We start from the raw sequence: 13,699 nt of genomic DNA, 5'->3' as shown, positions 1-13,699 counted from the left end.
CATAGTCAAATAGAAGTCAGGTGGTATCCTAAGATTGATTTCTCTTCAGGTAAGATTTTTTTTTAAAACAATCTCTTAAAAATGTATTTTATATTCCTTGTAATTCTTCCATAATGTGTTTTAGTGTTCAAAAGCAATTTACTAAAGGCCTAGCAATAAGGTTTTCTTATACTCAAGCTCATGAAATTATAACTCTTTTTTTTTTCTCCCTCTGAAGATGCCCCTTCATCTTATCTGTCTCATTCTGCTCCAGTGAAGAGTTTTTAGCTTTCTGAATTAGTGCCAATGTGTCATATTGGGACTTCACTGTCTGATTTTCTTATATTAGGGCTCTTTTCTTGATCCTGTGTCTTTCAGTTTCTTTGCTCCCTGTTTTACTGAGACATATTCTCCAGCAGCTTATTGAAAAACAGTGAAGAGTTGATTTTTTGAGCCTTGCATATCATAAAATGTCTTTTTTTACATTTCTGTAAGTTGAATGATAATTTGACTGGATAAAGAATTCTAAGATGGAATTTTTTTCCTTTCAAAACTTTTATTTTCTGACTTCCAGCAGAAAAATTTATGTTTAAAGTCTAATATCATTCTGGATCATACTTTCTTTTGTAACTGTTTATTTCATTTCATTTTCTTTTGTTTTTTCTCTGAAAGAACTTATTCATCCACAACTCTTCTATACTGTTGGGGTCTTCTCTTTAATTTGGTATCCTGAAATTTCTTTTTTTTTTTTTTTTTTTTTGAGATGAAGTTTCACTCTCTTTGTCCAGGATGGAGTACAATAGCATGATCTCAGCTCACTGCAAACTCTGCCTCCCAGATACAAGTGATTCTTCTACCTCAGCCTCCCGAGTAGCTGGGATTACAGGTGCCCCACACCACGCCCGGCTAATTTTTGTATATTTAGTAGAGAGAGGGTTTCACCATGTTGACCAGCCTGGTCTTGAACTTCTGACCTCAGGTGATCCGTCCGCCTTGGCCTCCCAAAGTGCTGTGATTACAGGCGTGAGCCACCGTGCCAAGCCCCCGCCGAAAATTCATAATGCTGATTCTTGGCACGGTTCTTCTAGTTGTTCATTATGTTGACCACTTTGTGAGCAACTTCTTTCCAATCTATAAATGGATATCCTTTGGTTGTAGGAGGTTTTCTTGTATTATTTTTATAACAATTCTCAAATTTTTAATTTTATCCATTTCCTTTCTCATGCTACTATAAAGTAAATGTTAGAATTCATGGTTTGTGGTCTGATTTTTTTATTCTCTTATTTTTCACCTATTTGTCTTTTTTATTTTTATTCCACTCGTCTATATATTCCAAATGAAATAAATAAATATATATGTATCTACACACATATGTGTGTATGCTATATATACAACCTCCTAGATACATATGTAAGTAATTTAGACAACTTTATTGAGCACAAATTGTAAACTGCACGTACTTAAAAGTATATATCTGGTAAGATTCGACATATGTATGCACCCATGAAACCACAATCACAATCAAGATGATGAAACTATAGCTCATCCCTAAAAGTTTCTTTATGTACCTTTATGCCTCTGTTTTCTCCCTCCCTATCTCTTATATCTGCTAAGTGTCCACTAGTATGCTTCTGTCACTATAGATTGCTTTGCATTTTCTAGAATTTTACATAAGTGATGTAATACAGTATATATTGTTTTTTATCCTTTTATTTCACTCAATATAATGCTTTTTACATTTATGTTTATATGAATTGCTCATTCTTTTTCATTGTTGATTATTATTCCATTATATTGTGTATTCAATTTCTTTTGCTGCTGCAAGAAACTACCACAAATTAGTGAATTAAACAATATATTTATTCTCTTACATTTCTGGAGATTGAAGTCCAAAATGAATTTAACTTGGTTAAAGTCAAATTGTTGCTATAGCTGGTTCTTTCTGGAGGCTCTAAGGGGATAATCCATTTTCCTGCCTTTTTCAACTTCTAGTGGCTGCCTGTATTTTTAACTTGTGGCCGCTTCCTTATATTTTCAAGGTGTATCACTCCAATTCCTGCTTCTGTTACCAAATGGCCTTCTGATTTGTAGTCAAATTTCTCTTCTGCTCCAGCTTATAAGGACATTGGAAATTATATTTATGGCCTACTCATGTATCTAGGACAGTCTCCCCATCTCAAGAGCCTTAACTTAATCACATCTACAAAGTCACTTTTGCTATGTAAGGTTAATTCACAGGTTTTGGGAATTAGGACTTGGATTATTCAGCCGATAAATATGGATATACAAAATATTGCTTATCCATTCACCTTTGATGGTCATTTCCGTTGTTTACAGTTCGGCAGCTATTACAAGTAAAGCTGTTGTGAACATTGAGTACAAATCTTAGTATGGACATATGGTTTCCTTTCTCTTGGTTAAATACTTGGGCATGGAATGACTGGATTATATTCTACGTGTATGATTAACTTTTTAAGAAAGTGTCAGACTTATTTTCAACATGGTTTTGTCAATTTTCATTCTCACAAACAGTAAATATGAGACTTCTAGTTTCTTCATAAACTCACTAACTACCTACAAATGTTAGTATTTCAGTAAGTGCACAGTGGTGGTAGCCTATTGTGGTTTTTATTTGAATTTTCCTAGTGACTCATTATGTTGTATTTATTTGACATCCATACATCATCCTTAATAATGTATCTTTTCATTTTTTTTTAATCAGGTCATCAGTGTTGAGTTTTGAATGTTCATTTTATATTATGGCTACAAGTTGTTCACCAGATATAAGATTTGTAAATCTTTTCTCCCAGTCTGTAGCTTGTCTTTTCATCCTATTAACAGGGTATTTTATAGAGAAAATGTTTTTAATTTTGATGAAGTAGAATTTTTTCTTTTATGGATCATGGATTTGTATTAAAATATATTTGTATAACTGAGTGTCACAAATGTTTCCCTGTATGTTTCTTTCTAGAAATTTTTTCATCATTTTATGTAGGTATTACATTCATAACTGTTATTCATTTTGCATAAATATCTTAAATAATATATGGATCAGAATGTTTTTTGTCATATGACCGTCGAAATGTTTTGACATGTTTTGAAGAGAATGTCCTTTTCCCCTGAATTGCCTTTGCAATTTGTCAAAAATCAATTGTCCCTGTGTATGTGGATCTGTTACTGGGCTGTTTCTGTTTCACTAGTCTACTTGTCAATCTTTACAACAACAACATACTGTCTTGATTACTGTAGCTTTATAGAAAATATTGAAATCATTTAGCAATACTCCTTCAAATTTGTTATTTTAATGGCTTTTTAGCTATTCTGTGTTTTTTACATGAAGCTTAGAGTACAATTTCAACTTCTTTTTTTTTTTTTTTTTTTTGAGATGGAGTCTCACTCTGTCATCAGGCTGGAGTGCAGCAGTGCCATCTCAGCTCACTGCAACCTCTGCCTCCTGGGTTCAAGCGATTCTCCTGCCTCAGCCTCCTGAGTAGCTGGGACTAAAGGCGCACGCCACCACGCCCAGCTAATTTTTGTATTTTTAGTAGAGACGGGGTTTCACCATGTTGGCCAGGATGGTCTTGATCTCTTGACCTTGTGATCCACCCGCCTCGGCCTTCCAATGTGCTGGGATGACAGGCATAAGCCACTGCTCCCGGCCACAATTTTAACTCTTAAAATCCTGTTGGGATTTTGATTGGGATTGTATTGCCTATACAGATTAATTTGGGAGAATTGACCATCATAATTTTTTTTTATTTACAATTATATTTTTTACTTTTATAATTTTTACGTGTATTGTGTTTGGAGTTCGTTAGCCTTCTTAAATATGTGGGTGTACAGTTTTCATTACATTTGAAATGCTTTCGGCCACTAGTTTTTGAATATCCCCCTTCCCTTTTGTGGTCTCTGGTTACACATGTATTAAGCTACATGAAGTTTTCCTTCAGCCCACTCATGCTCTTTTTAAAATTTTTCATCTTTAATTTTGGATTGTTTTTCTTGCTATATGTTCAAATTCACTAACGTTTTCTTTCTTCCATAATTGTCATTAATCCTATCCAGTGTATGGTTTTTCTCATAAAATTGTTTTCACTTCTGGAAGTAAAAATTTGGGTCTCTTAAAAAATGTCTTCCATGTTTCTTCTTAACTTCATGAACATATGGAGTACAGTTATAACTATTTTAATGTCTTTATGTGTTCATTTTACCATATCTGTTAGTTCTGGTTCAACTTTGATTAATTATCTTGTCATTAGATTTCAAATTTTTCTGGTGCTTTGAATGTCTAAAAACTTTATATTGGAAACCAGGCACTAGCAGTTTTACCTTGTAGAATGCTGGAAATTTTTATATTGCTATGAATATCCTCAAGCACTGTTCTAGAAGGCAGTCAAATTAGCTTGGCAACAGATGATGCTTTTATTTCTTGCTTTTAAGTTCTGTGAGGTGGGACCAGGATAGTGCTCAATCTGGTTATTTCTCACTATGGAGACAAGGCTTTTTTGGGGTCTCATGAATCTTCAGGGCTCCTAGTTTGACTAATTGGAAAAGGCAGTATTCCCTGAAGTGTGAGCACCATGTACAGTAAGTACAGCAAACTCTAATTTTTTGGAGGATGGTTCTTTCTCTGGGCTCAAGAAGTTTCACATGTATGTACTGTATGTACTGATCATACATGTATGTGCATGTATGTACTGATCAGTACTATTCTGACAACTTAAGGGGACCTTGCAGATCTCTAGAGTTCTCCCTCTATGCAGCTGTCTCCTCTCTGGTAACTCTATCCTGCAAACACTGTGCACCTTGGTCTCCTTAGAGTCTCTTCTCTGTTTCCTCTACCCAGGGAGTCTGCTGAACCCCATTTGGATTTCCTATCAGTGCACAATGTCCTGGAAACTAAAGGCAATAAACTGACAGAATCATAGGGATGGCCTCATTTGTTACCCATCTCTCAGAGATTATTATCTGTTAGCGGCTAATCTCTATTTTCTTGCAAACCATTACTTCAGATGGGAAGGTATATCTAGTTCCCAGTTTTACATCTTGGTCAGAGTGGAACTATATCAGACTAGTGTGTGTGTAAATTTTTATTTATATATAAATGTATGCATATATTGGAACTTACATATAAATTATATAAATCAACATATAAATTTTATGTTTATATGTAAAGTACAAATTATATTAATATATGAATAATATATGTTCTAATCTCTACTTATTCTCTATTTGTTATTCCCATAATCCTATTTTGATTTATGAATACAAAATCTTTTAGTGTTTTTTAAATTTCTGTAAGAATTTTCATTGACATTTTTTCTTTTTTATAAGTTTCTTTTTTCTTCACTGCTTCCCCCAACCCCCCGCCCTTTTTTTTCCACTTACTGCATTGCTTTTGTTGCCTCCTGGTTCTTTTTAACTATATATGGTTTTCCCTCTGTCTTTCACTTTGCAGTCTTTCTTAAATATTCATGGATCCACGGCTGAACTGAGGTTCTAAAAAGCTACCCAGAATGTCTGTGGGCTGGGTCTGGTTCCTGATGTACTTCCCTGCAGCGTGATCAGATAGAGATTTTTTTTAATTCCCTTGCTAAGATGGTGGGGAAGTAGAAAATACAAAGGGGTGTTGGCATTCTACTGAGAACAGTGAGAAAAGGCTGAGACTATAATTTATATTAGGTAGGGCCTCATTTAATCCAACTTAGTTTATTCCTGTACCTCACATCACCCCTTGGTGGCAGGAGAGGGACCTGGTGGATCGACCTCTCTGTAGACAGAATGCCCGTCTACTTTTAGGTCTAGTTGTCACCCAGCTTTCCATGGTGAATGATATCATCTGTATGCTGAACCGCTTAGTAAAGGTCTCATGGAATCCTCTCTGCATGTTTTTATTCTAAGCTTTCTCTACTCTACTTTGTCAATTTGCTTTGTTACCTTATTTATGTGTTCTAAAAGTTTATTCATATCTCTCAACATTATCAAATCATGTTTTAACTTCATGGATTAAAACTATTTGTATACTTACTCATTTTAATGGAGTTTGGAGGATAGATGGACAAGTGATAAGAATGTTTGTGACATACCTACTGTTATTACGTGGATAACCTGACATCTCTGTAGAAATGAGCGTTTTGAATTGGTTCTGGTTGCATATTCAGAGAAGTTTGTGCATTAGGTGTGTAAGTCCGTCACCTCTAAATTTTATTCTATTTAACTTTATACTCAGAATGTGACAACATTTTATACTTGGTTTCCAGGAGTCAGGAAAAGCCAGTTTAATTTCATTTCAAGACTAATTTATCAGAGGTTAGTGCTTAAAGCCTGGATAATGAACAGCTATTCTTGGAAATGACAGGTAAACAGATTCTTAATGAGTATTTGTTAAGAGTTCCAATGCCTTGAAGAAAGATAGATTTGTGAGAGCTTTTGCAAGGTTCTATATTTACAGAAATTTGGGGAATGTTAGGTTAATTTTTCATTTCAAAGATCTGATGCCATTTTATTTTTCCAGGCTTTGTCCTATATGGTAGCAGAACAAAAGCAAACAGCATTTGGAAGAAACATATTCTTTTTTGTAATATTTTTAATAAAACATAATTGCATTCAACACAGAAATGTGATTTAATTGCCTTCTGTAATACAATTGATGGTATAATTGTCAGGATTTAGTTGAACCTCTGTTTATGCTTCCCTCTTACGAGTGTCAGGCAAAAAGTAGAGAACATTTGCAATAAATATACTTATTGTGAAGAAGAAGCAAAAAGATGTAATTAGGCTTCTGGTGTCAGCTGCCAACTTTGGTGCTTATTGCCCTTATGATTTAGAAGCTAATATTTTTGAAAATATTGTTCCAATTACTATGAACCTGTCCCAAGGAAGAAAGGAGGCGCTCTTTACAAAACCACCAATAAATTTTCATCTTTAGTTTTTTGACACTCTGGTTTCTTTTTGCAACAAACTATTTATTTAAGATTGTTACCTTCACTCTTTACAATTAATTATATTCTGCCTCCGCCTGTGGGTGGTAAACCCTGATCTAGACTTCTAAAAATGCTTTTTGTTCTTTTCTCTCCTTCAGAGATTTCTGATATTTATGTCATAATGACTGCACAGTTTCCAGTTCTTTAGACTTAGTGTCTTGATTCATGGATTCAGGGGAGTTAATAGAGTTGTACATTACTCCCTCCATTTCCCATTTCCTCTTTTGATTAAGAGTTTTAAATATGAGGATGGCAGTTAAATAGGACTCAGGTTGCAGCTTCTTTCCCTGATGCCTATGCCATAAAGTCCTCATTTACTATGGTGATGGTTCTTGATGAGTGAAATCGCACACTCAGAATTGTTCTCAAGATACTACACAAGGAAGCCACAATTAATCATTAAAAATAATTTGCCAATTTTGCTTTGACACAAAATTATAATAATAAAAACTTTATGTGTCTACTCTATGTTATTTTGCTTGGAGTTCTTGTGTATATTATCTGTAATTCTCATAACAGTACAAGGTACATTGGAAACTGAAGCTCTAGAATTTTATGTAACTTAAGTAAGTTCAGATTGTTCTTTATGGACTCTAAAACAGATGTACATGACCCTGAAATCCCTTTTGTTCCACTGAGCAAGCCAATTTATCTTTAAGGGTGACCTATGGCAAGTGAAGCCTGCAGATTTTTGAGCAGATGGCCTTATAGCAATTATTAAATCATGCTAGCTAGGGCTGACCCTAACCAGAGGAATTTCACCACTGATTTTCAATACATGAACAAATTGTGCTCCTGGTATATGCCTTAGATTATCAGTTCATCTTCTAAATTAGTTCATCTTCTAAATTGGAGGAAGGAAAGACCTTCTTCCTGTGAACTCTCGCATAAAATGCACTGCTTTTTCAAATGTCCACTAAACAAATATTATGTTTTTATATTTTGTTAGTTGCTATTTTTTTAATTAACTTGTATAATTTTGCTGGTTAGTCTATACCATGAGGGAAGGTGTCATATATACCTTCTTTTTAATTTTGTTGTCAACATCAACAGTACCTCATATAAATGTTTAATAGATATTTCTTAAATGACTACCTAAATGCATAAATTGGAATCTTCCCCTTAGACTCTTATAGGTCAATTGGTGAAGTCCAAATATACATGTGTCAGTCAAGAACAAACTATATAACTGGATATTTATCCTGTAGTGAGTGATGAGATTCGTTAAATGCATTTATCAAGAAAGTAGAAAACCTCAGTTGGTTGGCATAATTGGGAATGTCTTTATTACCATTACATTTAAACTTGTGTCTGTTTTTCAGATTTTTTTAGTTCTTTTTACATCCTTCATCAAAGATCAGGAAAATATGACCCATAGAGATTAAATACCTTCCCATAAATCACTCTGGTAATTAATGGCAGAACAAAAACTCATCATATAATCCATATACAAATCTTAATTTGTTGATGCCCATTATTAGGGTCTGCATTAGTCAGGGTTCTGGTTAGAGATGCCATAACAAAATACTAAATACTGGGTGGCTTAAGAAACAGAAATGTATTTCTCACAGTTTTGAAGTTTAATTTCAGGAGGGTGTTGGCAGGTGTGGTTTCTCTGGAGGCCTCTCTCCTTGGCATGCAGACGCCTTTTCTCTTGTCATGTCTTCACATGTCCTTTCCTCTGTGGATGCACATCCCTTGGTGTTTGTTCCTCTTATCAGGACACCAGTCATGCTGGATTAGGGCCTCACCTGTACAACCTCATGTAACCAAAAATGCCTCTTTAAAGGGCATATCTCCAAGTAGAGTCACATTGGGAATTAGGCTTCAACATATGAAGTTTGGGGAGGACATAACTCAGTCAATAACAGAGTCCAAGCCTGTGCTTTATGAGGATATATTCTTGGGTTGTTTTTATATTGTTGAGGCAAACTGCACTGCTTCCTACAACATTTCTTTTATTCAAGCCTACCATCAGCTTCAGCTGTTAGTGATAACTGCGGATTTTCTTCATGTTCCCTAGTACATACTGCAAAAAAAAAAAAAAAAAAAAAAAAAAAAGAGATAAAACCAATTGACCTAACTCATCTAGCAAAATAAGAAGGAACCATAGACTTTTGAGAACATAAAAGATTGTCTTTTCAAAGTTTTTCAAAGTTCAAGTGCCTACTTGGTCCATTAAGCCACGACCAGGGCAGTCCTTATAGGACTGGCTTTATAGTAGGGGTGAGGGTATATTAATTTGTGATATTACTTAGAAGAATAGGTGGACTGGCAGAAACTATAATTAATATTTGCATCAAAGATGTTTTAACCACAGCATTCGCAGTTTCTATATCATAGTAGATGCCACTGACTTATGTGGGTCCATGTAACTCTAAGGTCCTGGGTGCTGTTTCAAATCAAATAAGAAATTTTTTTTTAGTTCCACATAGAATGGGCCTGTTGACAAATTTAGCCCCATCTCTGCATATCTGGTCTCTGTTTGCCCTGAAGATCATCCAGAAACATGGGGATCAGACCTACTCCTTGGATTTAATAACCTCACTGGTTCAACCAGGATTTTCAGAAATTTTGGCAGTAATTCTAAAATATCATTTCCGTTAATCCAGAAAGGCCCATCCCTCTAAATCTCCCCAGGTTAGGCCATTCTTGTGTTACTGTAAAGAAATACTTGAGAGAAAGTAATTTATAAAGAAAAGAGTTTTAATTGGTTTGCCATATGCAGGCTTTACAGGAAGCATGACTTTGGAATCTGTTCTGCTTCTGGTGAGGCCTAAGGGAGCTTTCAATCATGACAGAAGGCAAAGGGGGATAGTCTCATTACATGGTGAAAGCAAGACCAAGAGAGAGAGTGGGGGTGGAGGTGCCACACTTTACAAAAACCAGATCTGATGAAAACTCACTCACATCATGAAAATCGCACCAAGGGGATGGTGCTAAATCATTCATGAGAAATCCACCCCCGTGATCAAATCATCTCCTACCAGGTCCCACCTCTAGTACTTGGGATTGCAATTCAACATGAGATTTGAGCAGGGACAAGTATTCAAACTATATCATTCTGCACCTGCCCCACCCCAAATCTCATATCCTTCTCACATTGCAAAATACAATCATGCCTTACCAATTGTCACCCAAAGTCTTAATTTATTCCAGAATTAACTCAAAAGTCCCAAGTCCCAAGTCCAAAGTCTCATCTGGAAATTACTTAATTTCACCCATGAACATATAAATTCAAAGGCAGGTTATTTACTTCCAAGATACAATGGGGGTATTGGCATTGGTAAACATACCCATTCCAAAAAGAAGAAATCAACCAAAACAAATGCAGGCCACACACAAGTTTGAAATACAGCAGGGCACTCATTAAATCTTAAAGCTCCAAAAGAATATCCTTTGACTCCATGTGTCACATCTAGGGCATGCTGATGCAAGGGCTGGGCCCCCAACAACATGGGCAGCTCCACTCCTGCAGCTTTGTGGAGTTCAGCCGCAAAGACTGCTCTCATAGGTTGTTGAGTGCCTGCAGCTTTTCCAGGTGTAGGTTGCAAGCTGCCAGTAAATCTACCATTCAGGGGTCTGGGGGACACTGGCCCCCTTCCCATATCTTCACTAGGCAGTGCCCTAGTGGGGATTCTCTGGGGCTTCCAACCCAAACTTTCCCATTTGCTCTTCCCTAGTAGAGGTTCTCTGTGAGGACTCCACCCCTGCAGCAGGCTTCTGCCTGGATATCCATCCTTTCTCATAAATCTTCTAAAATCCAAGTGGAGGATGCTAAGCCTGCTTCACTCTTATACACTGCATGCCTACAGACTTAAAACCATGGGGAAGCCACCACAGCTAATGGCTTGTACCCCCTGGAATAATGACTAAAGCTGTACCTGGACGCCTTTGAGCTGAGGCTGAAGCCAGAGCAGCTGGGATGTGAGTAGCAGTGTCCCAAGGCTGTGCAGGTCAGTGGGCCTTAACCTGGCTCCTAAACTCATTCTTTTTTCCTAGTCCTCTGGGCCGGCCTGTGAGGTGAGAGGTTGCTATGAAGTTCTCTGAAATAACTTTGAGGCCTTTTCCTCATTGTTTGGATATTAGCACTTGGCTCCTTTTTAATTATACAAATATCTCTAGTGAGTACTTAATCCATAGCCTGCTTGAATTCCTCTCCCCAAACCACTTTTTCTTTTTATATATATAATATACATTTTTTAATTATACTTTAAGTTCTAGGGTACATGTGCACAACGTGCAGGTTTGTTACATATGTATACATGTGCCTTGTTGGTGTGCTGCACCCAGTAACTCGTCATTTAGCATTAGGTATATCTCCTAATGCTATCCCTCCCGCCTCCCCTCACCCCACAACAGGCCCCGGTGTGTGATGTTCCCCTTCCTATGTCCAAGTGTTCTCATTGTTCAATTCTTACCTATGAGTGAGAACATGCGGTGTTTGGTTTTTTGTCCTTGTGATAGTTTGCTGAGAATGATGGTTTCCAGCTTCATCCATGTCCCTACAAAGGACATGAACTCATCATTTTTTATGGCTGCATAGTATTCCATGGTGTATATGTGCCACATTTTCTTAATCCAGTCTATCTGGAGATTTGGGTTGGTTCCAAGTCTTTGCTATTGTGAGTAGTACTGTAATAAACATACATGTGCATGTGTCTTTATAGCAGCATATACTGGGTATATACCCAGTAATGGGATGGCTGGGTCAAATGGTATTTCTAGTTCTAGATCCCTGAGGAATCACCACACTGACTTCCACAATGGTTGAACTAGTTTACTGTCCCACCAACAGTGTAAAAGTGTTCCTATTTCTCCACATCCTTTCCAGCACCTGTTGTTTCCTGACTTTTTAATGATTGCCATTCTAACTGGTGTGAGATGGTATCTCATTGTGGTTTTGATTTGCATTTCTCTGATGGCCAGTGATGATGAGCATTTTTTCATCTGTCTGTTGGCTGCATAAATGTCTTCTTTTGAGAAGTGTCTGTTCATATCCTTTGCCCACTTTTTGATGGGGTTGTTTGTTTTTTTCTTGTAAATTTGTTTTGAGTTCTTTGTAGATGCTGGATGTTAGCCCTTCGTCAGATGTATAGATTGCAAAAATTTATAGACCAATGGAACAGAACAGAGCCCTCAGAAATAATACCACACATCTACAACTATCTGATCTTTGACAAATCTGACAAAAACAAGAAATGGGGAAAGGATTCTCTATTTAACAAATGGTGCTGGGAAAACTGGCTAGCCATATGTAGAAAGCTGAAACTGGATCCCGTCCTTACACCTTATACAAAAATTAATTCAAGATGGATTAAAGACTTAAATGTTAGACCTAAAACCACAAAAACCCTAGAAGAAAACCTAGGCAATACCATTCAGAACATAAGCATGGGCAAGCACTTTTTCTTTCTTTGCCACATGGCAAGGTTGCAAATTTTCCAAATTTTTGTGGGCTCTTCTTCCACCAGATGCCCTAGGTTGTCACTCTGATGTTCAAACTTCCACAGATCCCTAGGACATGAACAGAATGCACCAAGCTTTTTGCTAGGATATAACATATATGACTATTGCTCCAGGTTCCAATAAGTTCCTCTTTCCATCTGAGACCTCCTCAACCCAGCCTTCACTGTCCACATTACTGTCACCATTTTGATCACAACTATTTAATCACCCTCCGAGAAGTTCCAAACTTTCCCTCATCTTACTGTCTTCTTCTGAGCCCCCCAAACTTTTCCAACATCTGTGTTACCCAGTTCCAAAGGCTCATCTACATGTTCAGCTATCTTTATATTAATGCCCAACTCCTCAGTACCAAATTTCTGTGTCAGGTTGTTCCTGTATTTCTACATAGAAATATTTGAGGCTGGGTAATTTTTAAAGAAAAGAGGTTTAATTGACTTGTAGTTCTGCAGGCTTTACTGCATGGAAGCATACAGTAAAGGAAGCATGGTGCTGACATCTCTTTGGCTTCTAGTGAAGCATCAAGGAGCTTTCAATCGTGGCACAAGGGGAAGGGGAAACAGATATGCCATAGGGAGAAAGCAGGAGCAAAATAAAGTGGGGCAGGTGGAAGCACCACACTTTACAACAACCAGATCTCATTAGAAATTACAATCATGAGGACAGCACCAAGGGGATAGTGCTAAACCATTCGTGAGAAATCCACCCCCATGATTCAAATCTCCTCCCACTAGGCCCCACCTCCCATACTGGGGATTACAATTCAACATGAGATATGGATAAGGACAAACATTCAAACCGTATTACTCCCCTACGCATACCCGAAAGGCCATGCTGTGTTTCTAAAAGATAGCATAGTCTCTATATTTCTCTCTCTCCAGATGAAATCCTGAAACATATAAGCATTAAATTCCACCTGAGTGAGCAACAAATCCTGGTGACAGAGAATTATTGTCCAAAAGTGCTGAGAGAGCTCTCTGCTTCATCACTGTGAATATAAATACATAATGATAGATGGCTCTTCAGTTTTTTACAGAGTAAGCTTGAAGAAACTATGAGCTGTAGATTTCCTATAGTAATTATAAGCCAAATCTAACAGAATTTTATAAATTATATTTGTATAAAAGTTTACATCAACAACCTCAATATGAATGTAACTAATTTCAAAAATAAAATCGTACATTTCCTGAAAATAATAGAATTGACAAAATTACTTTTTGATTTTTACCTAGCTTTATATGGAATAATAGTACCTTTGACCAGTTCCATAT

The 13,699-nt window shown here is 36.7% G+C and overlaps 1 protein-coding gene across 1 annotated transcript in view; it reads left to right on the top strand.

Moving 5' to 3' along the window:
- The window catches only part of ANO3 (anoctamin 3), a 327,529-nt gene that overhangs the window by 23,087 nt on the left and 290,743 nt on the right, over positions 1-13,699 (top strand). The gene's annotated exons all lie outside the window — the stretch shown is intronic.

The sequence above is a fragment of the Pongo pygmaeus genome, chromosome 9, assembly GCF_028885625.2.
Source record: "Pongo pygmaeus isolate AG05252 chromosome 9, NHGRI_mPonPyg2-v2.0_pri, whole genome shotgun sequence".
NCBI lineage: Eukaryota > Metazoa > Chordata > Mammalia > Primates > Hominidae > Pongo > Pongo pygmaeus.
The sequence above is the reverse complement of the archived record's forward strand: the minus strand, read 5'-3'. Positions and strand labels throughout refer to the sequence as shown.